The sequence below is a fragment of the Neofelis nebulosa genome, chromosome X (genome assembly GCF_028018385.1).
Source record: "Neofelis nebulosa isolate mNeoNeb1 chromosome X, mNeoNeb1.pri, whole genome shotgun sequence".
Lineage (NCBI taxonomy): Eukaryota > Metazoa > Chordata > Mammalia > Carnivora > Felidae > Neofelis > Neofelis nebulosa.
The window spans coordinates 95842906-95870173 of record NC_080800.1 but is presented as its reverse complement, the minus strand read 5'-3'; positions in this window follow the sequence as shown (position 1 = coordinate 95870173).

The following is a 27268-nucleotide window of genomic DNA, read 5'->3' as shown; positions in this document are numbered from 1 at the left end:
GCCGCCCAGGTGCTCTCAAGCTTCTTATTTCTAAATTATTTTGTTTTACCTCTGTGTATGTAGATTTCCAGTTTCAGGGCTTGAACTGTCATTTTTCCTGTTTTATATTTATTCAGTTCCCTAAAATGAGGCGAATACTTTGAAGGGAGAAGCTTGTTTTTTGCCTGAACCTCATGCCTTCCAGCTAACTCTAGGTCACATCAGGTACTTTCCTCTCTGCCTCTTATGCATTATCAATCACAGCGTTATCTAACTCGGGTTTCATCTCCAGCCTTGGGGTAGAAATTTCTTTTCTAATTGCCCTAGATTATTATCATACAGGGAAGCACTGACTAGGGTGGGTACGTCATTCTAACATTTCAGATTGGTTTGACCGCAAAAGGCCTTGAAGTTTCTCTCGGCCACCAGGCAGGCAGAAGTCTTTCAGTTTCAAATCATGTGTGTAACTGTCTTTGTTTATTGAATGTTTCTGAAGCCATCCCTCGCATCTTTCAGCTCCTATAGAGATAGTTCCCTCCTCCCTTTAAGGCAGATGGAAGAGAAAACAAGCCACCAAGTCTATACTTGGGACCAGGTGGCCGTCATTGCACGCGTATCAGTGAACTTCAGGCCCTTCAGGCGCTGTCCCTAGTGTCTGGCGTTCAGGCGCAAGTTTGGTTTTGACCACCGGGTGTTAATAACCATTGACGTCCGTCTCAAATCACAACTTGAGGTGCTTTCGGAGAAGAGGACCGTTTTCGAAAGCGGTTTGCTATGCCGACAGGAACCACACGCCAAGTATCATCGTCTGATCTGTATGCATGCGGCGTGACATAAGTCCCACATTTAAAAAAAAAATTTCTTTTAATCTTCATTTATTTTGAGAGAGAGACAGCGTGTGAGCAGGGGAGGGGCAGAGAGGGAGGGAGACAAAAATGTGAAGCAGGCTCCAGGATGTCAGCACAGAGCCTGGCGCAGGGCTCGAACTCACGAACCGCGAGACCATGACTGAGCTGAAGTCGGACGCTCGACCGACTGAGCCACCCAGGCGCTCCGATATACTACTTCATTTTAAAATTTTTAAAGTTTTTTTTGAGAGAGAGAGAGAGAGAGAGAGAGAGAGAGAGGCAGAAAGAAAGGGAGAACCCCAAGCAGGCTCCGTGCTGTCAGTGCAAAGCCTGATGCAGGGCTTGAACTTGCAAACCGTGAGTTCCTGACCTGAGCGGAAATCAGGAGTCAGACACTTAACTGACTGAGCCACCCAGGCGCCCCCTACTTTACGACTGAAAAGTTTTTTCAGCTTCCCCCCCCCCCCCACAGAACATTTGAAGCTTCTGTTACTCGTGTTTTTAGGCGGAATGAATGACTGCCTCCGCTTAAAATTTTTCTGCAGAGGCAGTTCTCTTATCAGTGCTAACGCATTGGCTCAGAAACTTTAATAGTTGACAAACTGCCCCATTGAGAATGTTTTGAAAGTCTACATCTGCTCAGGTTTTCATCCACGAGAAAGGGAAGATCTTTCACCACTGAGTACATATTAAAGCAACAGAAGGAGGCAAAATACAGATGCTTTCAGATTACAGGCCATGAGTTCTGATTATTCAAGGCACACTTAATACTGATTTATCCCACTTATAAAAGAGGCACATGGAAACTTGCGCTGAATACCTTAGAACAGTGGTTCTCAAAGTGTGGTCCCTGGACCAGCCGTATCAGCTACACCCGGAAATTTGTAGAAATGTAAATTCTTAGGCTTCACGGTACAATGTCCAAATCAAATCTCCTGTGAGTGGGGCCTAGCAAGCTGTCACTTAGCAAAGCCTCCGAGTGATAATGAGGTAGGCTAACGTTTGAAAATTATTGCCTTAGAAAGTACCACGAAGCTAACGTCATGTATCCCAAAGTGACGATGATGAAGACGGTAATAAAAACAATAATATCTAGGGGCACGGTGGCTCAGTCAGTTAAGCGTCCGACTTCGGCTTGGGTCATGATCTCGCGGTTGGTGAGATCGAGCCCTGTGCCGGGCTCTGTGCTGACAGCTCAGAGCCCGGAGCCTGCTTCGGATTCTGTGTCTCCCTCTCCCTCTGCCCCTTCCCCGCTCATGCGATGACTCTCTCTGTCTTTCAATAATAAATAAACGTTAGAAAACATTTAAGAAAACAAATCAATAAAACAATAATATCTAATACTTACTAAGCAGTTGCTATGGGCTAGGCGGAGTACTTCAAATGGATTAGATCTTTTATTTTTACTTATTTTTATTTTTATTATAGAGAGAGAGGGAGGGCGGGGGGAGAGGGGCAGAGCAAGAATTTTAAGTAGGCTCTGTGTTCAGCGTGGAGCCCGATGCAGGGCTTGATCCCACGACCCTGGGATCACGACCGGAGCCGAAATCAAGAGTCAGACGCTCAACCGACCGAGCCACCCGCGCAAGGGTTGGTGGAGTGTTCCTGTCAAACGTTGACTATTCCGGAAATAAATGGAAAGACTTTTGAAATGCACATCATGACGTCTGGTCTGATAGCTGTTGTACTTAACGCTGGGCATGGCTTCATAATACGTTTTGACTTAATTATATAAGGTTGAAAAACAGTATTTCGGGACAGGTTAATTTTGCACACCCTGGCGCGACGGAACCATGTGAAAGTATCTCAGAAATAAAGTTTCCGCTCATCCTGTGAGAGTTTCCAAGCATTCGCCATTCTGGAAGAGAGAAGCTGTGAGCAAAACTGTTCTCTCTTTTAATGGCTTTAGATTCTCGTGGCTTGAGTGAGACCTTGCCTTTCAGAGAGCCAGGGGCCCGATGAATCTCTGAAATACTCCAGGACAAAATAAAAGGTACGTCTATTTCTTTTCTTTTCTTTTTTTTTTTTCCCTGCCTTAATCCCATCAGTACGCTAAATGTCTATGCTGATGTAGACATCAACTTACAACACGGGGTTTGCCATCATAATTATACTGCGAAGGAGTCCTTCTCTCAGCGAAGGTCATACAGGCTACAGAGCAAACGAGAAAGGGCAGGCACCGCTCCTAAGAGGCTCCATTCATAAAGCAGGAGTAAGCATGAATGAAGCATTATTCTTTGGGGGGAAGTTCTGAAAAGGTTGACCTCAGTGGAATGAGTGCAAATTTGCATAATGCTTCATTTCCTTCCAGCAACTCAAGGCTTGGTAACCATTACGGGAGGCCAGACAACATCACTAGGAAGATTAATGGGACTGGGGTATCATTACTTCCAAATAGAGAGGAGTCATGCCAAGGTCACTACAAGGTTGATGTTTGCTCATTGGAATGAGTGATTTGTCTCTCAGGCTGATGGGGTAAAAGGAAACCAATTGCACTTCTCTAGATAGTACGCTGTCCAGTAAGGCTGTTTTGTGTTAAACAACATAAGTGGACAAGGCACGGTACGGATGAGATTTATACAAACTTGCTGGCTTATACTATTTGGCAAGGACCGTGGTATGAAAACCCTTTAGCCAAAGAAGAGTATTTTTCTTTCTTGTAGCCACAGAAAGGAGAAAGAAAGAAAGAAAGAAAGAAAGAAAGAAAGAAAGAAAGAAAGAAAGAAAGAAAAAAAGAAAGAGAAAGAAAGAAGAAAGAAAGAAGAAAGAGAAAGAAAGAAAGAAGGAAGAAAGAAGGAAGAAAGAAAGAGAAAGAAAGAAAGAAAGAAAGAAAGAAAGAAAGAAAGAAAGAAAGAAAGAAAGAAAGAAAGATCGAATTTTCCTGTCAGAGTCCTGGCTCTAGGCTCTGTGTGAGTTAGCATATGGATAAATTGGTTGATTTAGCTCCTTAATGCGGCAGCAAAATAGCCCCAGGGGCTTAGGTGGAAGTGAATGGAGAACTTAACCCAAATAGTGACAACGAAATACCGATGAGCAATTCGTTTCTAATAAGGCTCGACCCCACAAAGATGTAAATGGCTTTCCACAGAGAGAACATATCCTGATTATTCCCTCCTCCTGCTGTGCACCCATGTGCTGGCTTAGAACCCAAATGACAGCCAATGGTGTGAGCTCCCGACCAAATTTGTAGACAATGAAGTTCAAGATTTGCCGCAGATAGGAGAAAAAACAAGAGGATAAAAAACACAAAACGTTGTGGTTTTTGTTTGTTTGTTTTTTTAATGGAGAGAGACAACACGTTGGCTAACTATATTAACTTCTCTCAATATGAAGGAGCAGAAAAGGACCCACCTCTCCCGTTCTCTAGAAGCAACCCTAAAACAGTTCACATGACTTCAAGTTTCTCTGGTGAGATGCTCAAGTCTAGGCTTATGACAGGAGACTGCTGATGTAAATGGCCTGGACACAAGTCACTGCAATATGCAGGGTCACCAGATGGACAAGTGCAAACATTGAGCTCATCTGAATGCAATTCTACTCAAAGGAGTCTGGTCTCTGAATGATGACTGAGGCAATAATTTATGAATTTGAATTAACCTTAGGACCAGCTCTGGGCACCATTATGGTTCAGACTGCAGTCGGGGTACTTTTTCAAAAAGAAATCTTCTTATAGGGACACCTGGGTGGCTCAGTTGGCATCCGACTCTTGATTTTGGCTGAGGTCATGATCTCCCCGTTCCTGAGTCTGAGCCCTGCATTGGGCTCTGTGCTGACAGGGAGGAGCCGGCTTGGGATTCTTTCTCTCTCCCTCTCTCTCTCTCTGCCCCTCCCCTGCTCATGTGCATGTGCGCGTGCTCTCTCTTTCTCTCAAAATAAATAAACATTTAAAAATGGGAAATCTTCTTATAAATATTTTGAGATTTTCCACCCCTAATTTTGGAACAATAGAACTGCTTTGATAATTGGGTTAGGCAGAGTATATGACTCTGAAGATTTTCAAGTCTGGGACCTAGAGGTTTTTATGATCTAACCTCACTATAATTTTAAAATATAAGGAGCCAGAAACCAAAAGTCATTCCTAAACGTTTTGTTTACCATTAGGGTTTGGAGTTTGCTTGATATCTATCACTTGCAATTGCAAAGATGAACTCTGTTTAAGGTCCTCACATTTCAAAAAGAAAGGTCAAGTATGATAGAAAGAGAAATAATATGGAAGACTGAGATTGTTTTATGGTACTTACATAGAGTCTTAGAAGCAAAGTTATTCTGAACAGATGATCAGAACTCTGAGGGCAGGATTTGTATAGCATCGATCTCTCAATACCTAGAGAGAAACTGGAAAATAGAAGAAACTCAATAAATGATTCTGTATGAATGAATGAATGAATGAATAGGTACCTACAACACTGTAAGCATGTAGGGCAAATTCTGATCTTATTGCCAGAATGTTGTTTTAGCCAAACCCATTGATGCGAATCTAAAATAATTGTCATGTTTATTTGTTACCTGGGTAAGACGATCAACAACAACAACAAAGTACCCATGATCAGAGTGACAGCTGAAACACAGGAATATTTCAAGGTGTAATTAGGTTCATGTGGCCAAGTATGTAAAAGAAATTGACAAGGTGTTCCTGTAATCCAGGAAACAATAATAAAGAGTAGGGGCATCTGGGTGGCTCGGTTTGATAAGCGTCTGACTTTAGCTCAGGTCATCATCTCGCGGTTTGTGGGTTCGAGCCCCACATTGGACTCTCTGCTGTCAGCACAGAGCCTGCTTTGGATCTTCTGTCTCTCTCTCTCTTCCCCTTCCCCACTTGGGCTCTTTCTCTCAAAAACAAATGAACATTAAAAAAAACCCAAAAAACAAGCAACAATCACTTACAAAAAGAATACTAATAAATAATAAAACAGATAAAAATAGAAGAGATGGAGGTTCAAGGACATAATATTAAAAAAAAGAATTATCCAATTATTTTAATTTTCTCTCTGGTATTTGTAATAGCTAATCTATCAGGAGCTTAAGAGGGAAACGACATTTCTTGCACTTCCATTTCTCTTCTCTAACTACTCAGTGTGCCGTGTTGCCCCTGTGAGTTTTCCTGAATGCCTGCCCTCATCCCTTTACATTGACATTTCCATTTTCTCCAACCAAGGCCTAGGAAAAGACTTTGGCTAAGACAGCACAGGCCCCCCCCCCGCCCAGTTTTTATTCTGGCAGAGTATAAAATCCTTGGCCTGCTTTTTTTCAGAATAGTGGCAAAGACAAGATGTTTACTCATCTCCCCGTTCTGTACTCTATTAAAAAGCTCATACGCAGCTCAGGCTCTCCTGACGCTGTGCCCGGAAATTTGAATCTTCTATGAAGTATCACCTTGCCTAGCATCGTTTTTGTTTCTGTCCTATAGATTAGGGGCAACGACATTTACTGCCTGGGATTCACTGACTGCATGCTTTTGACACATGTCCAGAGGGGACGGTTAAATTCAACAGAAAAGCTAGAACTTCACAGTCACGCTGAAACCTGTAGCTATGCCCTTATCACCCTCGGTGACAATGGACCGAGGCTAGCACATTCCAAATAAACGCTCCGAAGTAATAACCACAGACAAGAAAATTAAACACTTCAAGGGAAAGAAGCAATTTGGTTACTATACTTCCAGCTCTCGAGTGTGGCCACAATAAATGATCTGATAAAAATCCTCTCTCATCACCTGAATATTGAATACTAACTAAAGAAAAGATTGGGCATCCTCTCCATGCTCACCATTTATGGCCTTTCCACTTTGGTAACTTCTCCTGTTTGATTGTCCAATCTATAACTCACTCTTCGCTGTCTAAGGAACTCCAGAGACAATGAACTTTCCACAAAGAATGATGTCAACAGAAACTTTAAGGCAGCCACAAGACAAACAGGATTGAAAGTAAAGAGAGAAAAGGGCATATCGATTTTTGGCCTCCCGTACCCTTGCTTCTCATCCTATTATCCAGAAGAAAACACCAAAGGTTTAGTTATAAGTAGCAGTGATAACATATTCCTCCCCTTCTCCAAACCATCTTGTCAGGGCCCCTCGTCAGCAGTTACTTGATTTTTCTGAAGGTGGGTCTAGTCATGGGTTCCCTCGACTCCCCCAAGTACCCTCCATTAAGCCGTGCCTTTGTGTGGCAAAGTCTATTACATATGCATAGGCAGCCAGGTAGTAAATGCATGAAATGAGGAGAAAGGGATTTGCAAGAACTTGCAGAACTCCCCTGAAATCTAGTTCATATTCCTGTGACCCATTTCAGAACTCTGTACCCTTAGTCTCAGCTTCCTCTCCACATGATGGCTTTGGAATGTCCTTGCTAGGTTCTCCACAACTTCTCTAGAAGTTTCTTTCCCTCCCTTCCCTTGACATTGCTCCTTAGGGTATGCATTCCATAAATAGAATGCTGTCCATAAATGGCTTCTAATGTGTAGTCATACCTCACACAAAGCGAAGAATGAAAGAAGATGTATGTATCAACAAATGCTCTTAAATGTGGATCTCCAGCCAATTTCTCCCTCCTGAGCTCCAACCCCAATCATCCAATAGGACATCTCCACTTTCAATGTCTCTCATAAGCAGTGAGATAAACCCACCCTATCCCAAACGGAAACTCTTCACCTTCTCCTCAGCTCAATCCTTCAATGTTTCCTATCTCAGGGCACGGCCGTATCATTCCCCTGCATTCTATACTCTGTATATTCTAGTGTGGATACCTGATCTTTTCACCCCTCGGATGATATACTTTTATTGTCTCTCCATTGACTCTGAATACCACCTACCCACCCCCTCCACACATACACACAACCCGTTCTAGGCAAGGTGGCAAGATGAGAATACATAGATTCTCAAATATTTGTTTGAATTGACAGGATAAAAAATAGGAAAACTTCTGCCTTTTATTTTGGTGATTTTTAAAAAAAAAAATTTTTTTTAACGTTTATTTATTTTTGAGACAGAGAGAGACAGAGCATGAATGGGGGAGGGGCAGAGAGAGAGGGAGACACAGAATCCGAAGCAGGCTCCAGGCTCTGAGCCATCAGCCCAGAGCCCGACGCAGGGCTTGAACTCACGGACTGTGAGATCGTGACCTGAGCTGAAGTCGGACGTTTAACCGACTGAGCCACCCAGGCGCCCCATATTTTGGTGATTTTTAAAATCGATTCCATAGTGTGTGTGTGTGTATATATATATATATATATATATGTGTGTGTGTGTATATATATATATATATATACACATATATATATCCGTATATGTACATATATATATACATATATGTTTTAATGTTTATTCATTTTTGAAGTTTTTAAAAATGAATTTATTTTGAGAGAGAGAGAGGGAGAACAAGCTGAGGAGGGGCAGAGAGATACAGAATCCCAAGTAGGCTCTGCACTGTTAGCACAGAGCCCCATGTGGGGCTCGAACCTGAGCCAAAATCAAGAACCGGATGTGTAAACGACTGAGCCACCCAGGAGCCCACTGATTATCTGTTTTTGAGAGAGAGGGGGAGAGAGAGAGAGAGAAAAAATGTGTGGGGGAGGGGAAGAAAGAGCAGGAGACAGGATCCAAAGCAGGCTCTGCACTGTCAGCACAGAGCCCAATATGGGGCTCGAACTCATGGACTATGAGATCATGCCCTGAGCCAAAGTCAGATACTTAACCAACTGAGCCACCCAGGCGCCCCTATACTGTAGTAGATATTGAGTGAATACTGCATGAAGGAACCTAAGTGCTCAGATCCATAGAATCCTACCAATTACGGATTGGTTATCTTAAAGTTATTTAAGTTATCTTAAAGTTAATTGCTCAAGGTCACATAGTAAATTAGGAGATGGTTTCATACCCATATGGCTACTATATATAGTTGCTAGTTTTTAGCAACCACCAGGGATAACATTTAGATCTATGCCAGCTAGTGCAAAATTTACATTTCTCTCTGGCATTCATACTTTCGTATTTTGTCATTCCTTCTTAATGTGTGGCTTCCAATTTAGTGCAACTAAAATAACTTTTATTCGTCAATACTGCTCTAGTCTCACATGACCGAAGGTTGAACCCTCAGCCTGGGTGTACCTTATGCTTACATCATGTAAATGAATTGGAAAATGCCAGAAACAGGGCTATCCCAGGAAATCACTCGCTTTTGGAATCATGCCACTTGGGGTTTGAATAATCCCTCTGCCCTTATCTTGTTCTGGGCTCAAGATCAAGTAATTCTCTGACCTTCAGGTTTCTCATCTATGAAATGAGGAGGACAGTAACTGCCTCCTAGTGTACTTCTGAGGAGAAAATGAAGTCAGGTATTAGGTCGAACCATACGCAACCGCTATTTATGTAGGTCAACAATGATCAACGATGGCAATTTGACACTTCGATCTAATACATAGAACGTGGTGCCCGGTACCTGCCGTAAATTCAATAACTAGTGGTTATTGTGATATCTTTAAAGAATAAGAGAGGATAAGACACTGGTCTGTGAAGTACACTTCTGAAACGCACCTAACGCGTTTAAGTTCTTTATCGCCCTCGTAAATAAGAAATGTCCCTCAACTCACATGAGAGTCATTTCTGAAATTTTATGTGGACAGTAGAACGATACGGAGTTTTTGAAAGACTGGGTTTTCCGGGACTTGGGAGATGCTTGTGTTTCAGCATTTTGTTTTCAGCTCCCTCCGGCCTTACTTACGGACTGGGATCGGACCAGACTCTCGCAGGTAGATCTCAACAGCTATCATGAAATCTAATGCCCCTTTAACGTTCTGCTTTGCTGTAATAAAGAACAAGGTCAACAGCAGCGTCAAGGGCATCAAAATACCAGCCTCACCAGTGGACATGAGGATTCTTTGGGGTTCACCGTCAATGGATGTGGTGGCCTTCCACAGTGATGGGTTTTGTTTGTTTCTTGGTTACTTACAAGTTTCTCTTCCTATGGAAAACACATGGGCCATAGTTTCAACTTTCCCTTGTTCTTCCTATAATCACATTTTATCTGTAAGTTATTGTGCTTTTGTCTTGTGTTTTGTCATCACTCAGCGAATGAGTTTGGCTCCTAAATCTAATTCCATCAAATATATTGATCAAATAAATACGTTTATCCACGCAGTAAAAGTCGAACCTCATTAATTTGAGGGAGAGCTGAAAATGTTTCTACCACATCAAGCATTTCTGCAAAACCATTTGGAACTTGGGGAGTGTTAGATAGCATCTCATCTCGTAAGACATATTTAATAAGAAATCGGCATTATGGACAAATTGTTTATAGGAAGACCGTGTACCATGAAGCTGCAACAAAATCTCAAATCCACAGAAACGAAGACCGTGAGATAAAAAGAGTATTTTTAGCTGTTCCTCTCCCTCTGCCGAAAACGCAAACAAAAACCACTTCATTGCTGTTATGTGGTAAAAACACATTAATTCAGTACGCACTTATTCAAAATAGTGCAGAACAAAAACAATCTTCCTCAACCAGCTAAATATAAACCTAAACCTAGTCGATTGAAAGTCAAATTAATAAGACTGCCTTGCTTGTGAACATGTGTCCCTTTCAGATCTCCTTTATTAAAGACAGTTCAGTGGCTTTCTGGGCGATGTGTTTATAAGGACACAGTGCTGAAACCATTGGACTGGAGAAATGGTGAATTAGAGAGCCATGGTAAATTATCTGACAGGCTATTCTTTTATTTCACTTTGACTGGCTTTAAGCTGTGAAATTTGGTTTTAAAGCGTTCTTAGGTGGCATATAAGCTATTAGGTGCCCTCAGAACCTTGTTAAGCCTTTAATCCAATGGGGCTCAACCTTGGCTGCAACCAACTAGGGAAATCCAAAAAATTCTGTGGGGCCACACTCCACACCAATTCATTAGACTCTCTCGGGGTGGCCCAGACACCATAGTTTTAAAGCTTTGTAGGCGATGCCAAGGTAAAACCAGGTGGATCACCATAGATCTAGCCCCACTGGCCGGGGGAACAGCATCGCGTGGCTCATCAACCAGTTCTGAAACAAACTTTTAAACTATGTTTAGCAATAACGACGTGGGGATTAATGGGCAGGCTTCTAAGCTGACTGCTTTGAGGGTCGATGTTCATTAGCATATATACTGTTGACAAAGTCGGTCTCATGACTGTTCAGTCGTTCCTCAAACATACAGGAAGGCTTCCCAAAGACTTCACCGGGAAAGTAAAAGAGGGGGAAAGAATTTGGGAAAGGGCAAAAACATTTGGAATCCAGGGATTTGATGAAAACAGATGGAAAGTATAACCAGCACTCCTGGAACTGACATGTAGAAATACTTCATTCTCTTCACTACATTTCCATCCAAGTTGTTGAGTTAAAATACACGTGGTATAAAAGGCTGATTTCTAAAATGTGATCTTCATTTAGGTAGTGAATTGCTGGTTGTCACAGAGAGAAACACATTTTGAAAATAAGTGACTCCATTTGTCTTTATCTTCGCCAACAACGATCTTTTATTTCTCATTCAAAAACTGGGAGCATCTCTCATCATCAAAAAAAAAAAAAAAAAAAAAAGAGTGATGCAACGTCAACAACCTCAGAAGCCAAATCTTAGACTCTAGATAGAAAGAGGTTAGGAAAAAAGGACTATGTCATATTCTATTACTGCATGAATATATTTGCATTCTGCTTTTTAATGTTTATTTTGAGAGAGAGAGAGAGACAGACAGAGAGAGAGACTGAGAGCGAGAGAGCACATGAGTTGGGAGGCGGGAGAGAGAAAGGGAGAGAGAAAATCCCAAGCAGGTTCCATGTTGTCAGCATGGTGCCTGACATGGGGCTCGATCCCATGAACTGTGAGATCATGACCTGAGCTGAAATCAAGAGTCAGACACTTAACTGATTGAGCCACCCAGGTGCCCCTATATTTACATTCTTTATGGTTGTGAGAAAAACACCTGAGGTTACAACAGGCTAAACTGTCTTCATATAAAAAGAAAGTATAGGGGCGCCTGGGTGGCTTGGTCGGTTGAGCATCCGACTTCGGCTCAGGTCATGATCTCACGGTCCGTGGGTTCGAGCCCCACATCGGGCTCTGTGCTGACAGCTCAGAGCCTGGAGCCTGTTTCAGATTCTGTGTCTCCCTCTCTCTCTGCCCCTCCCCTGTTCATGCTCTGTTTCTCTCTGTCTCAAAAATAAATAAACGTTAGAAAAATTAAAAAAAAAAAAAGAAAGTATATTTAAACCCTAAATCAACTGATTAAAAACCAATCGTTTCCTCCTCACACATGAAAAATGTGACAGCTAACGGGGAAGCAACCACAAAACTGATCAACATGGTGGAGATTTGAGCATCAGAAATGCTGTTGGACCAGATGAGCTTTAATATTCCTGCCAACCCAGAAAATGCACAATTCCAAGAGAAAAAGACTCTGATCTTAATCTTAGCAACATAAATAAAGCTGCTATATTATTTTCCACTTACAGTTTTGTATTCAGTTTTTACCTCATGACAGTTTCAATGCAAGTTGAGTCTCTGGACAATGCCAAACTAGGGGATAAATTACACGAATTTGCTTAGAGGGGAAATTACCATTTCCCCCCCCCCCCAAAAAAAAACATTTGGAATATACCAGTTTCCCGTAATCTTTGGCTAGTCTAGCTCCAATGTATCATCAAATTCCTGTGACAGTTTAAAGCAGTGATTCTTAACCTGGTACTCATGGATGAGTTTCTGGGGATCTGTTATATAATCTAGGATTGTTCTGAAAAGTTTTGGAGCGGGGCGATGGTCCCTAAGTTTCATAAGATTTTGAGGGAATTTGTGAACTCAGTAAGATAATGAAAGGTTAGTCTATAGGACTCCATCTGGAATAATCAGTGGTCAGAGAGCAATCTGTTTGGGGTTTGGAAGCAAAGAGACAGGATTCAACCAGGGTGGTTACAGAAGAGTTGAATTTTGGTGTTTGGGTTTGTCCCATCAATCACCAGAACCGAGAATGAGTTCACGAAGGAGGTCCCTGAGGCTGATACAAATGTTTATAAATCATTCACAAAGACTGGGTGAAGAAACTGGCACGACTTTGTCTGCTATAGGTCCAAAGGCAGGGGCTTCAGGAAAGGGGTTAGATAAAATACTAGGCCGGCCTCGATACTGTAAATATAACAAGGCGGCAGTAATGATTAAATACACATTTCGTTCCTATTTCACTTGAAAGAAAATAATGCATTATCCATATTTGCAGTTCACTGGCATTCCCTTGGATCAATTTCAGGTCTGTTTCAAGTGAAAGCATTTCAAAAGATTGATCCCAAGTTATAATCCCATCCACTTTAAAGCGTAGACTTATCAGTATTGTTATTCATCATTTATTAAATGCCTGCATCGTTTTAAGCAGTCTAGAGAACTAAGGCAGACATAAGCCTTGCAAATGATGCCTGGTGGCGGAGAGAAATGTGGAGAGCATCGATTTCATTGTTAATTGATTCATTAAGTGCCGAGGTATTACAGTTGTAAGCACTAGAGAAATTCAACAAGGATCAATAAATAGCTTTGCACCTTGTGGAAATGATAATTGAGCTAAAAAAAAAAAAAAGGTGCGATTTCCTTGGAGCTTGTTTGATATGTAGCATCACTGTACCTGAGGACAGTGCTATGGCCCCTACTGAATTCACCAGGCAATTCTCCAATCAGACATGTTAAAAAGATTTTGGATCTGGATGCTTAATATGTATCCTGCCATCTACACATGACCTATTCTGAGATTACCGACCAGACTCCTTTATCTTTTCTAGTTATATTTTCACCAGATATGCGTCTTACTTTTCTCCAAAGGCTCAAGATCATCTTAGGGGCATGCCCAAAGGATATGTAGCCCAGACCCCTAGCCCTGTGATTTAAAGATTGCTGATTGTTCTCGAGAATGATATTAATTGCTATGTCAGGGTCAATACCAATGTAGGATTGTAGATGAGAATATTTAAAAGTCCTAAATAATATTTTTCACGTTATATAAAAATGTGGGTCACCCCAGGCCCCATACATCCCTGCGGTAGGCCTGGGAGCCCAGAATGGGGGAAAAAATGTAAGTGATGTCACCAAGTTAATGCATTTAAAATAGGAGAATAAGGTGACGCAATGTATCTCTCTAAAGCAAATGGATGGAAAGCCATATAAATCTGCAACCAGAAATATGTTTCTATCTCTTGAGCCTTGTGTTTCAAAAGGCTAGCGCATTGACCCTTGTAACTGAGTGAGCACTTGAGCAAATCAACCAAGCCCTGTGATTGGCTGTGGAATTGGCCATCATCCATAGGTCATTTATTCAGGAGGTTTGACCACAGACTATGGTACCTTCTTTATTTTCCTCCACATTAGCCCATTTCTTCTTGCAAATATCCCTACAGAAATCAAGGTCTGCTAGGCTGTATATAAGCCTCATAACCCTTCTTCCTACACTCGAAGGTGATTAGGAATTCACTCCTTAGATTTCATGTAGCCTTACAAAGCAACTCCATTGGCATTTTCCCTTTCCTTCAATATCCTATTTAAAAATATGTAGTAATTCTTGGGGCTCCCTGGTGGCTCGATTGGCTAAGCGTCCGACTCTTGATTTCGGCTCAGGTCACGATCTCACGGTTCGTGAGTTCGAGCCCCACACCGGGTTCTGCGCTGACGGTGCGGAGCCTGCTTGGGATTCTCTCTCCCTCTCTCTCGGCCCCTCCCCTGCTACGCTCTCTTTCTCTCTGCAAAAATAAATCAACTAAAAAAAAAATTAAAAACAATAACAATACAAATATGTAGAAATTCTGAACCTTCCAGAATGTATTCACGTTCCTCTAGCCATATGATCATACAAAAATCATTTACCCTTGTGGGGACTCACTCTCTTCACCTGAAAAAGGTGTATAATAATACCTACAGCTTCAAGGGTATGAAGTATTAAATGAAGTAAGGAGTACAGGTGCCTCTCCAAGTGCCTAGCATATAAAGCATTCAATAAACTGTACTTATTAATATTACTATTAATAAAAGAGAAAACCTCATACTGGAAATAGTACTCTAATAGCATGATGATCCATGCTTAATATAGGAGAGGGAAGTATAGCTATTCAATTGTCAGATACATTTTCAGGATTAAGAGGGTAGAGGAATCACTGTGGGAAGTAAAAGAATCTCTGAGGTTCCTTCCCTGATAGAAATAGCGCTCGGGACTCTTTTGGCCGCCTGGGTAACTGATGCCTAGAACTTTTTCCCCCAGGAGGACTCCTCACCTATTTCCACTTAAGATATTCAGAGGTTCACCCAGCAGCAGATTCTCCTCCTTCCCAAGGGGACACACCCAACTAGAGCCCCCCCCCCCCAGTTTCCTCCGTTCATACGTTCAGTTTTCAGAAAACAATCTTCATAAATTAATAGTCTGTGTCATGCCGGCATCGTAGAAATTGCTTTGCACGCACGATCTTGTCTAGCTTCACCCACATAAAGACCTAGAGCTGTAGTTAGAAAGACAGCACCACCTTACCCATTTTACAGACTGGAAAACTGAGGTATATCCCATGACAACGTTTCTATCTTCCAAAAAAAATAAATAACGTTCTCTACATGGGGACTATGTATCACTTCTCAAGATACTACCCTCTAGTTACATAAAGGGCCACATCCAGTTGCGGACAGGTTACTCACCAGGTACCAGATGGAATCAGGCTCCTTCCATCTCCCATATAATCCTGGAACACCGATACTCTGAGCCGGTCACCGGGCAACCCCCCCCCCCTCCTGTAACCCCCCCCCCCAGCTGTCATTCAACTTCCCCAGGTGCAGGCTGGTGGCGGGGCAGGGCAGGGCTGGGCAGGGAGGGGAGCCCAGTGCTCACGAGTATTAGTCTAGCTACCTGAGATGACACTTCTTTGATAAATGTAATCAGAATTCTTCCAACACTTGCATTATTAATTAATTAATTACTTTAAATAACACCTGCCTGGCTGCTGTCTCCGCCCATTCGGAGCTTTTTATTTAGAAATCATGATAAACAGCTTAAATTCAGCCAGAACGTTTCCAAAGAGAAACTGTATATTTGATTGCCGATAAATGCTGTGCACTTCGTAATTATAGAAGGTGGCCGTGGCCCAGGGCCCTGTCTTTAAAAAGAGGCTGTTTTATGCATCCAGAGAGACAGTCTTCCAGACAAATAACCCAAATCGATTTAGCCACTTCCCCTTCAAGGGACAAAAGAGAAATTTCTCTGGTGTTTCCAACGTCGCTGAAAGCTGTCACAAGTCCAATTGAGAGGCAAACTTAGTACAAATTGTGTTCACCCAAGCAATCAATTTCAAAAGCCCACGCCCCCCACTCTTCTTCTAAAAGCAGTAAGCTGTAAACTGGCCTTTGTTCTAGGATCCTTAGGTGAATGCGTTTGCCTTAATAGCAGTATTTCCAGTAAAAGTGATCCACGTATAGATTTTGGAAAGCTTTCACTTTGCTGCTGCACATCTCCCCCCGGAAGAAAAAGAGTTCAGCCGAAGAGCTTAAGAAGGTTCACTTTGGGGACAGAACAGCTGCAGCATGCTGAAAGAGACCGCTCACGGGGCCCCGGCAGAAAAAACCCAGACCTGCGTGTTCAGATGCCGCAGTATCCGGCTAAGAGTCCGTTTTCCTGATGGGGCAATCAAATAGAAATATACTTATTCTAGAAACAGTGCCAGACAGTGTCGGGGAGCCAGGCGAGTGGGTTGGAGCGGAGGCATTCATGTGACTCATCACTGCAGCAGGGTACAGGACAGGCGCTTAGCCTGGTTCGGGCTGGCCAGGGAGGCTCGTCTACACAATGCAGAACTAAGAGTGGGGAGGAATAGCCACTTGGCATGATTCTATCGCTGAATGTCTGTAATGCCCTTTGTAGTTTTTATTTTTTGAAGTTTATTTATTTATCTTGAGAGAGAGAGAAGCCCAAGCACTGATAGTACAGAGCCCGACGTGGGGCTCGAACTCATGAGCCGCGAGATCATGACCCGAGCCGAAACCAAGAGCGGGACGCTTAACTGACTGAGCCACCCAGGTGTCCCTGTAATGCCCTTCATACATTTTAAGTCTCACCACATCCCTGTGTAGGAAAGGCTGGGCAGCCCCGCTCCCTTTCCAAAGATGAGAAAACGGAAGCTACAAAACGGTAAGTGACCTGCCATCAAAATTCAGGCTGTGCTCAAATCAGTCTTCTGGTTTTTTTCCATGGTAACCTCAGGCAGAGTAGAGCCAATTTCACAGAGCAGAGACCTCGATGAATGAATGAAGGATCAAATTAATGTTGATTTCCCAGTGCTGCGTTGTTTGTTCATGCAGCCTCTCGGTCCCTTTATCTTAGTGAACTGTTAACTCATCTTTCTAGGTCGATTTGAACGCTTCCTCCCTCACTGAGGCTTTTCCCTTTTCCTCCATCAACCCTCCCTGCACAACCCGACCCAACCCCGCCATCAGTCTCACCTCTCTGAATAACACGGTCCCGTGCTTCTGTCCAATAGCCCCTATATCTGGCCTTGCACTGGAGTTATTATCGGGATTTACACCCAAACGCTAGACTGAAAATTCCTTGATGGCAAGAACTGGGTCTCATTCCCTTTTGTGATTTTCACAAAACCTCCTAAGCGCATGGTAGGGTGCCCAAAAGATCACTGTTGGGTGGAACGATTGTGATCGCAACGCTAAACTCAGCCATTAACCACGAATCTAGCCCCAATTTCCCTTATTCTAGATTGGCCGGGCCTTTAGAGTTTCCTAGCCTTTCCCTGTCGCTGTATTTACCCGCTGTGGCAAACCAAGAAGAGAGAAAAAGAAAAATTATAAACATGACCCAACATTTGCAGTTTCTGTCACGGTCTTGTGTGTGTGTGTGTTTTTCCCCCAATCAAGAGATTTTCTTTTCTACATGATTAATTTCTCCTCTCTGACCCTTTGAAGCCCAGAGTTATCCTAAAAGTTGCCTTGCATCTGTTTGCTTAAGAGAATGCATTAATCACCTTGGCAACGTTCGTTTGTAAGTATCTAATCCCCCGTGTCTGTGTGTATGTTTCTGTGTATGCATACATATTTCTCTTATCAATCCCTACCTTCTAGGTAAAGCGATTAAATCCACTAACACAAATACCCACGGGGGGAAGTGGGCTTTCTGGAACCTTGCCGCGCTCAAGGAAGAAATACTTCTCAGGGGCACCTGGATACTCACTGACTGCTTCTGCCCCCGGGGGGAACATGTAGACCCATGACACTGAATTCAGCTGAAGAAGCAGGAGAACCCGGTGCTTATAAAGCGCAAAGGTTATTTAATTCTTCCTGGCTGGTGACATAAACCACACACAGAAAAGGGCTACAGTGCAGCACAAAATCGGGGTTCTTGCACCCAGAAACTGTGTCTTATTCAAGCAGTATTTCCTACTACTGTTTGCCTAACATTAGGGACCCAAAGGGCTAAGGGAGCAATACTGCTTTGCCCCCCGTTCTGGTAGGCCCCCCACTTGTGCTACATTTGTGTATCTCAGGCTAAATAAATCAAGAACCTAACTGTGCGTGCTGGCGGGTGGGGGAAAGAAAGAGAAGAGAAAAACAAGAGGTCGTCTTACCAGTCTGTAGCACACCCAGAGGGGTCCCACAGTTCATCTACTTTACTAGATCGTCAATTCCTTAAGATCAAGGTCCTCATGTGTCAGCCCTGCAGCCTCCATACTATCTGCCCAGTGCATCTGTACTGGGTAATGTTTGATTCGCAGATGAACTGGATAAAGGGAAGTTTCTCGATCAGTTTCCTGTGGCTGCTGTAAGCCGTCACTACTCATCTCGGGCCTTACAGACAGCACAAAGTCATGATCTTACGGTTCTGGAAGTCAGAAGTCCAAACAGGTGTCACTGGATTAAAACGAAGGTGTCAGCAAGGGCTTGACGGTTTTCCTGGAGGTTCCCGGGCAGAACGCATTTTCTTGCCTGTTCTAGTTTGTGGCCTGCACCCCGAGTTTTCTGCTCTCCGTCGTCGTCCACCTTCAAAGCCAGCGGCGGCCATTCGAGACACTCAAGACATCACATTGCATCATTCTGGCGCTCTCCTGTCTCCCCCACCCCCCTTCCATTTCTAAGTAGCACCCTTTGGGATGATACCGGGCCCACCTCGATCACTCAGGCCACCCTCCCCATCTCAAGGAGGGCTGATTAGGAAACCTAATTCCATCGGCAACTTTAATTCACCCTTTACAAGTAATAGAACATATGCACAGGCTCCAGAAATTAGAACAGGAAGTCTTTTTTTTTTTATGGGGGAGGAGTTATTCTGCCTTCCACAGCTTCTTTTAAGAAGACTGTTTTTAAAATGTTTACACTCCTTGAAAACATTTAACAATATAATAAATTCTTGACAAAGGAATTATATACAGTGTTTCCCTTTCACTTCTTTAACAAAGAAGCCCAGCCTCCTGCCATAGATTTTTCTTACCCAGGTAAGTAGGAAACGATGGAGACTAGACCAGTTCTTGCTAGCAGGGCTGTTTCTTTCTTTCTTTCTTTTATTTATTGATAAAATTTGTTTTTCAGAGAGAGACAGAGGCTGAGAGAGAGAGAGAGAGAGAGAGAGCGCATTCCAAGCAGGCTCTGCGCTGTCAGCACAGAGCCTGACGTGGGGCTCAATCTCACAAACGGCAAGGTCATGACCTGAGCCAAAACCAAGAGTTGGATGCTTCAGTGACTCAGCCACCCAGGCACCCTGCAGGGCCACTTGTAAACAAATGACTGAGGTATTAGTAGGCCACAAAATTGCATGAAACTTTTCAGTGCAACTTGAAGCCATATATATATGTATATATATGTATATATATATATATATATATACATATATATACATATATATGATTATATACTTACATAAACTATATATATTACTACATATATAATTAATACATATATTGCATGAAATATACATACATCGCATGGAACTTTTCAGTGCAACTTGAAGCCATATATATATATAATTATATATTTACATAAGGTATATATATTATTATATATATAATTAATACATATATTGCATGAAATATATATACATTGCATGAAACTTTTCAGTGCAACTTGAAGCCATATATATATAATTATATATTTACATAAGGTATATATATTATTATATATATAATTAATACATATATTGCATGAAATATATATACATTGCATGAAACTTTTCAGTGCAACTTGAAGCCATATATATATATATACACATATATATATATATATATACACACATATATATAATTTTCTTATGCTTGAATTTACATAATAAATGAAAGCTAGCTGAAAACATTCCCATACAAATGCCTGGGTTTGTCTTTGTGGAATTTCAACCTACTATCTTCTTCGAATTCTCTCATCGGAATGCTTAGGATATAAACTGAAAGACAACCTATTAAGGGTACACTGATGTTGTTTTTGCCAGTTAGTCATAGGCTCAAGATGGTATTGATAATGTCCCCTAAGTATAGAAAAACAAACTACTTTCTATAGGACCCTCAGAAGTATTGTGGCCTCGGGAGTCGAAACTAATCTTCATATACAGGCTACTTTAATTCAGCCTTCTGTCCTTTCATTTAAAGCCTCACTAAATCAACTGTAATCATAGATAAACATAGAAGAATATACAAACCACCCTGCTTATGCAGAAGTAATGGATAAACAGAATTCCAGTTAAATATAGCAAAATAACCGCATGAATTTATCTCATTTCCCTCCCAAACCCTTATCAAAATGTCAAGGATGGCAATAATAAAAGGTATTAACCAACAGGACTAAGAAAATAGAGGACACAACAGCAGACAAAAGATTTCAATAGAGTTTTCAGAAAATAAAGAAGTTGGCGGGGGTGGGGGTGTGTGCCTGGGTGGCTCAGTCATTCGGCTCAGGTCATGATCTCACTGTCCGCGAGTTCGAGCCCCGCGTCGGGCTCTGTACTGACAGCTGGGGGCCTGAAGCCTGCTTCGGATTCTGTGTCTCCCTCTCTCTCTGCCCTTCCTCTGCTCACGCCCTGTCACTCTCGGTCTCTCACAAATGAATAAACGTTTAAAAAAAAAATTTTTTTTTAAAGAAACAGAAAAGAAAGAAGGGGAAGGAAAAGTATAAATCGATAAATCTACAGAGTAAAGGAATTTATAAGGTAACCACCTACAGAGGGGAAAGAAACAGCAGTGAGAAGTGACCTCCGCAGCCCCGCGGAGACTGGCACCAGGCACCACAGAAGGTCGGGGAGGTAGCATAAAACGAACACGGAATGACTGGCTGAAAGATAAGACACAGAGGGTTTGGACTCCCCAGGTCCCCTCTTCTGATCCACACAGACGGCGACCGCCCTTTCCTTCTCCAACTGGAGACAAACAGTTTAGTCTTTGGAAAAACTGAACCTAGGGAGGTTCCAGATTCAAGGATGACGGTGTAGAACAGGGATAAGGCACGGAATGGAGAACGAGGAGATTAAGTGAACATCTCATTTGGGGCAGCAGGGTCCTGACTCCTTTCCTGTACCCCGTTCCTAGACACAGCCAGGTATATACCACTACGGTTCCACTCAGGCTAATGGATTAGATGACTCTTCTTGGAACCCCTAAGGTCCTCAGAGAAAAAGAACTCTGATATTTTGGGCGTCTTTGTGAAGAGGCCCACTTCTGCCCGATCACCGTTCAAGCAAACCCACCGGTCAGCCAGCCATGACCTGAGCAGAAGTAGGACGCCTAACTGAGCCACTCGGGTGCCCCACACAGAGCTTCTAATCATTGTTATCAGGTACCGCTGTCCTCTCGTCAAGAATTGCCAAGAAACTCTCCAATTTGAGAGAAACTCTTAAGAAAAGACAGATTATAAGAACTCAAAACTACTCTCCACGTATCTTAGGTTGCATATGCTTCATCAAAGTGAGGGAGTAAACCTAGAAAGAGAAGAACCTTGGAAATAGGAGATCCCACACAGAACGAGGAAAGGAGATTGTAGGACAAGAATTGTGTCCCAGGCCTAGAGAGCAGAAGTAACTATTCTAGACCCAAACAGGACGGTACAGGGTGATGGGAAAGAGGCTTTACAGGGCAAGTCGGAAATGGTGGATTTTTGGTAACTTTTTCTAAGTATTTGAGTAGTTGTAAAAAAAAATATATTAATGGGCATTTGACAATTCTGGAGGGACATTTCAGGGAGGGGGGTGTTAATGTTAGCTATATAGAAAACAAGGCAAACGAAAACAGAGGGGCGCCTGGGTGGCTCAGTCCATTAAGCATCCGACTTCGGCTCAGGTCATCATCTCATGACTCGTGAGTTTGAGCCCAACATCAGGCTCTCTGCTGTCAGCATAGAGCACATTTCAGATCCTCTGTTCCCCTCTCTCTCTGTCCCTCCCCTGCTCACGCTCTCTCTCTCTCTCTCTCAAAAATAAATATTAAAAAAAAACAAACAGAAAAGAGAATCGGTGACCTAAAATTGTAAGAGAAAAGAAAAAGAGGCATGGTAGACAACTTAGCTCAACAGTGAATAGTATTTGCATAGGCATGGTATTTTAAACAATAACATGTGAATTCATGTGAGAGAGAAGAGAGCTTGAATTTCTCATCTTCCATTAAAGGAAGCTAATAGACAATGTGTGATGTTGATAAACCAAGAAATTCTATGGTAACTAGGCTTATTGCAGTGATCCGTTCTAAATGGACACAAATGTCAAATCACTATGCCATACACATGAAACTAACAGAATGTTGTATGTCAGTTACACTTCAATAGTAAGTACCTCTGAACAGTCTAAAACAGAAAAAAAAGAGAAAGAAATGGCAACAAAACACATCATTTAGAAATACGGAGGAAAAATACTAAGAGAAATGGCTGAAAGTTTCGAATGGGACTGAGGAGTGGAGAAATATGAATAAAAGGAATGCTTTGTTTTCCAATTTAAACTTTATTTTGTAACTGTCTGTGTGTATTACTTTGGTAACATTAACAATTTTAAAAAGGAAGAATGGAGGGGTGCCTGGGTGGCTCACTCCGTTGAGCATCTGACTCTTGATTTCAGCTCAAGTCATGATCCCAGGGTTGTGGGATCAAGCCCTGCATCAGGCTCTGTGCTGAGAGTGGAGCCTACTTGCGATTCTCTCTCTCTCTCTCTCTCTCTTTCTCTCTCTCTCTCAAACTAAAAGATGCTCTTCCTCTGCCCCCTCCCTCACTCTCTCTCTCAAAGTAATTAATATTTTAAAAAAATATAAAAAGGAAGAAAGGAAAGAAGGACAATATTGAAGCAAACTGAATTGAATTGCTCAAGAAGCGGGATGTGAACGTAATAGTCTGGGTGTATTTGAAAGAAAGATATTTAACGTGAAGAGGAAATTGGCCAGTGTTGCCTCAAAAGCATTGATAAGGATAAAGCTACCAGCCAAACTTTAAAGGTGCTTAATTGTGCTTGCTTACCACTATTCTCTGGGGCTCATGTGGGGCTTTTTAACAATGATGTTAAGAACGTCCAGGGGTACCTGGGTGGCTCAATCGGTTAAGCGTCCGACTTCGGCTCACACGATGATCTCACGGTTCGTGGGTTCGAGCCCCGCATCGGGCTCTGCGCTGACAGCTCAGAGCCTGGAGCCTGCCTCAGATTCTGCCTCTCTCTCTCTCTCAAAAATAAATAAACATTAAGAAAAGGTTTAAAATAGATGTTTCTGAATAAAAGTGACATTCCCATTACTAAGCATGTGCTACTTTTCATTTACGGAGAAGGAACGCACTTAGGATTGTTTTCACATTGTTATGGTAGATTTAGGCCACTTACCTGATGTTTCATGTCAGTTACTTGGGGCCAGGAGCGCACATTTATTTGCAAGAGAGCTTGCTCAGGTTAGGGGGTACCGCCCAGAGCCACGAAACGGGGCTCAGCCGGGTAGCCTCGCCTGAGGGAAATAAATTCAAATCCTTTGCCGGGGGCGGTACCATGAAGAGCCAGGGTTTACTCCCCAATTACTTGATTTTCAGGCTATCTGCTTCAATAAACCATTCCCCCGACACTGTTTATGCGTTTATTTTGGCAGAGTCAACCAAAAATTCAAGACCTTGCCTTGGACCTGTGTGTTTCTTGCTCGCTAATTATTCTGGAAAGGCTACCCCCTGCGTCCATCTGAGTGAGGGAGAGATTGCAGGGAAAGGTCTCTTGCGCAGTAACCATGCTAGACTTCCACTCCAGTTCAATTCTGACCCACGGAATTCTTCCTCACCTCCCTCGATGGCATCGTAAGGGTCTTTCATGATCTGATTTATGGCTCTCAAGGTGCTTCGCAGTTTCTTCTTTGCCGATGGGGAAAACAAGACTTACATTTTTCATACGGTTATTACACTGAAATCACCATCAGGAAATTAATGCACTTAATAACTGCCAAACAGAGTGAAAAATGGGTCTGAAACATGAAGACCTCAGAAAACAGGATAAATGTCATGATGATTTTGATCCAGGACACCCTGCCATTTAAAATTTAGGTGAAAAAAAGATGTGCTTTGTTCCGCCAGAGCTGAGGCCGTCATCATGAATAAAGATTTACTTTACGCTACTTTTCACTTTTTCAGGGTTGACAGTCTCTGCATTTTGAGCATTGGCAGGAAAAGGCCCTTCTTATCTGGGGTAAATTATAAACCAGGTCATGCTGCGAAGGTATTAAACACTCAGCTCTTAAAATCTGGAAAGGGTCCCTCAGAGGAGGGAGATCAATTAGTTACTGCGACAGGATTAGGCCCTTTTGGCCTCTTGTTCTCCCTTTCCGGTAGCCAATCGTCGCTCCTGGAAATAGGACCCACTCACCCTTTTCATCATCTTCGCGGAAATTACGAGGCCCGAGAAGATGGCCTCGTATTCCACACAATAGACACTCAAGATTTCTTGAGGGTGTACTTGGCACCAGTAGGGATGGGAGAAGATTCTACCTACTTCCTTTTGCTTGGGGGTGCTCAGTGTAACTCTTGCTTCTCCATGGCCCTGAAAAACCCTACAGGATCTCTTCCCCGAGGCTTCGAAATTCTTACAGGAGGTACTCACAACAACTCGGCCTGCTTGCGAATCCTGGGTTTACCTTCTGTGGGTCGAGGCTACGGGAACTTTTTCAGCCCACACTGGTATCTGAACTGCTCACAGGGCTGTGTCCTTAGCCTAAATTACTGCTGGGCTTGAGTTATAGGCTATTCCAGATAATGCCACTCATAAGTGTGTGTGTGTGTGTGTGAGAGAGAGAGAGAGAGAGAGAGAGAGAGACAGAAAGAGAGAGAGAGAGAAACCCATCACCAAGGAGTTTACAGGGCAGAAAAGCAAAGCTGCAACTCTTTTTCCCATTTCTGCCTCTTCTCTGAATGCCGTCTGCCACCATGTTTGTCTGAGGTAATATCCTTGCCTGGCACCGTGATAACCAAGTGTTAATTTAGTTGTTTTCGCAGGAACTCAAGGTTTTATCGAGTAGGGCGCAGGGCGCCTGGGCGGCTCAGGCGGTTAAGCGTCGGGCGCTTAGGTTTCTGCTCAGGTCATGATCTCACGGTGCGTGGGTTTCCAGCCCCACACTGGGCTCTGCCCTGACAGAGCAGAGCCTGCTTGGGAATCTCTCTCTCCCTCTCTCTCAAAATAAATAAATAAACCTAAAAAAGAAAGAAAGAAAAAGAAAGCAAGCAAGCAAGCAAGCAAGCAAGCAAGCTGGCCAGAGCCAGTCTGGACCACTGACCTCCTCCTTGAGCTCAATAAAATATTAATCCTGCCACTACTTAGTGACTTCCTTTATCTGATTTTGAGTCGCCAGCCCTCTCCTCCTCACCCAGACCCTTTTCCACCTGCTTTTACAAACCTCCTGATTCTTCCCCTGGGGAGGCCGATTTAAGGCTTGTGCCCCTATCTCCTCATTTGGTGGCCTTTTGAATGAACCAATGGCCTCCTTGCTGCGAGGCCGGCAAACCCGGGTTCGGTCACATGTGTTTTAGTCTATTTCTGCCACACCCTGGGATATCTACTTATTTTCCAAAACTGCCTCATGGCCCTTCTCTGCATTTTAGAAATCTGGCCTTGGCAGGAACAGAACTCAGAGTTCTTGGAAGATCCCGTATAGTTTCTGGCCTGCCTGGAGGGCTTCTCCCTGTTTGTTTTGTGCAACTTTCTCTTGCCCCCTCTCTTTCCTTTTTTTTTTTTTTATTATTTACAATTTTTTAATGTTTATAATTTTTGACAGAGAGAAAGAAACAGAGCGTGAGTGGGGGAGGAGCAGAGAGAGAGAGGGAGACACAGAATCCGAAGCAGGCTCCAGGGTCCGACCCATCAGCACAGAGCCCGACGCGGGGCTCAAACCCATGAACCAGGAGATCGTGACCTGAGCCGAAGTCGGACGCTCAACCAACTGAGCCACCCAGGCGCCCCCCTCTTCCCTTTTTGTAAACAAATTTTATTTATTTTTGAGAGAGAGAGAGAGAGAGCGTGCAGGGGAGGGGCAGAGAGAGAGAGGGGGAGACAGAATCCCAAGCAGGTTCTTCAGCCAGCAGCACAGAGCCTGATGTAGGGCTCAGATCCACGAGCTGTGAGAGCACGATCAAGAGTCAGAGGCTCAAGGGACTGAGCCAGCCACCGTCCCTCCCCCTGCCCTTTTTGCCCAAACCAGGTTAGACCTGCTCTGCACCCCCACCCCCATCCCGGGTGTTCCTGGCACCACATTACAAAGGCTACACCAGCACATTTTGGGATTTAGATCCTTGCCAAGTCAGAGCCCCTGTCTGTATACACCCAAGGGGAAGAAAAGAAACTTCATGAAACACAATTCCAAGCTTCTGTTGAAAGTAATTTTTTTTTTTTTTTTTTGCTGCTTCCTTGAGTTCCAGCTTAAAGCCAATCATTCTTTACTGTTTTGTTTTTTGTAAATCTTAAATTTACACTGCCTCCGTTCCTTAATACGTCTTTTCTTAATTTTCAGGACTTCTAGTCGGAAAAATTCACAAGTATCCGGCATGGAACTTCTCCACGTGGTTCATAAATCCCTCTTCATTTTGATTCACAAACTCCATTTTTCATCTGTAGTTGCCATTGTTTCCATTTTTCCGTCCTTTCTCATCGTACAGAGGCCAAGAAGCTGTATATCTTGGATGATCTTTCCAGACTATCCTGTATGGCGCATTCCTCTTTCCGTCTGGTACTAACTCGGTCTCTTAAGTTCTCTTTCTCATGAAACCACAGATGCATAACTTCGCCCTTAACCCGCCTCTACTTCCTCTTGTGAATTTAGCTATTAAAATCATCAACAAAATAAGATAAAATACTCTTCCTTCTGTCCTCATTACACTTAGGCTTTATCCCTGCAAACACTGAGACAGAGAGCAAGCGAGCAAGTGAGGTTTTACTTTATTTAGAACAGGAAATCCTTCCTCCTACTCTTCACCGAATGGGGCCAAGACCTCAGGGCCAGAAACAAGTA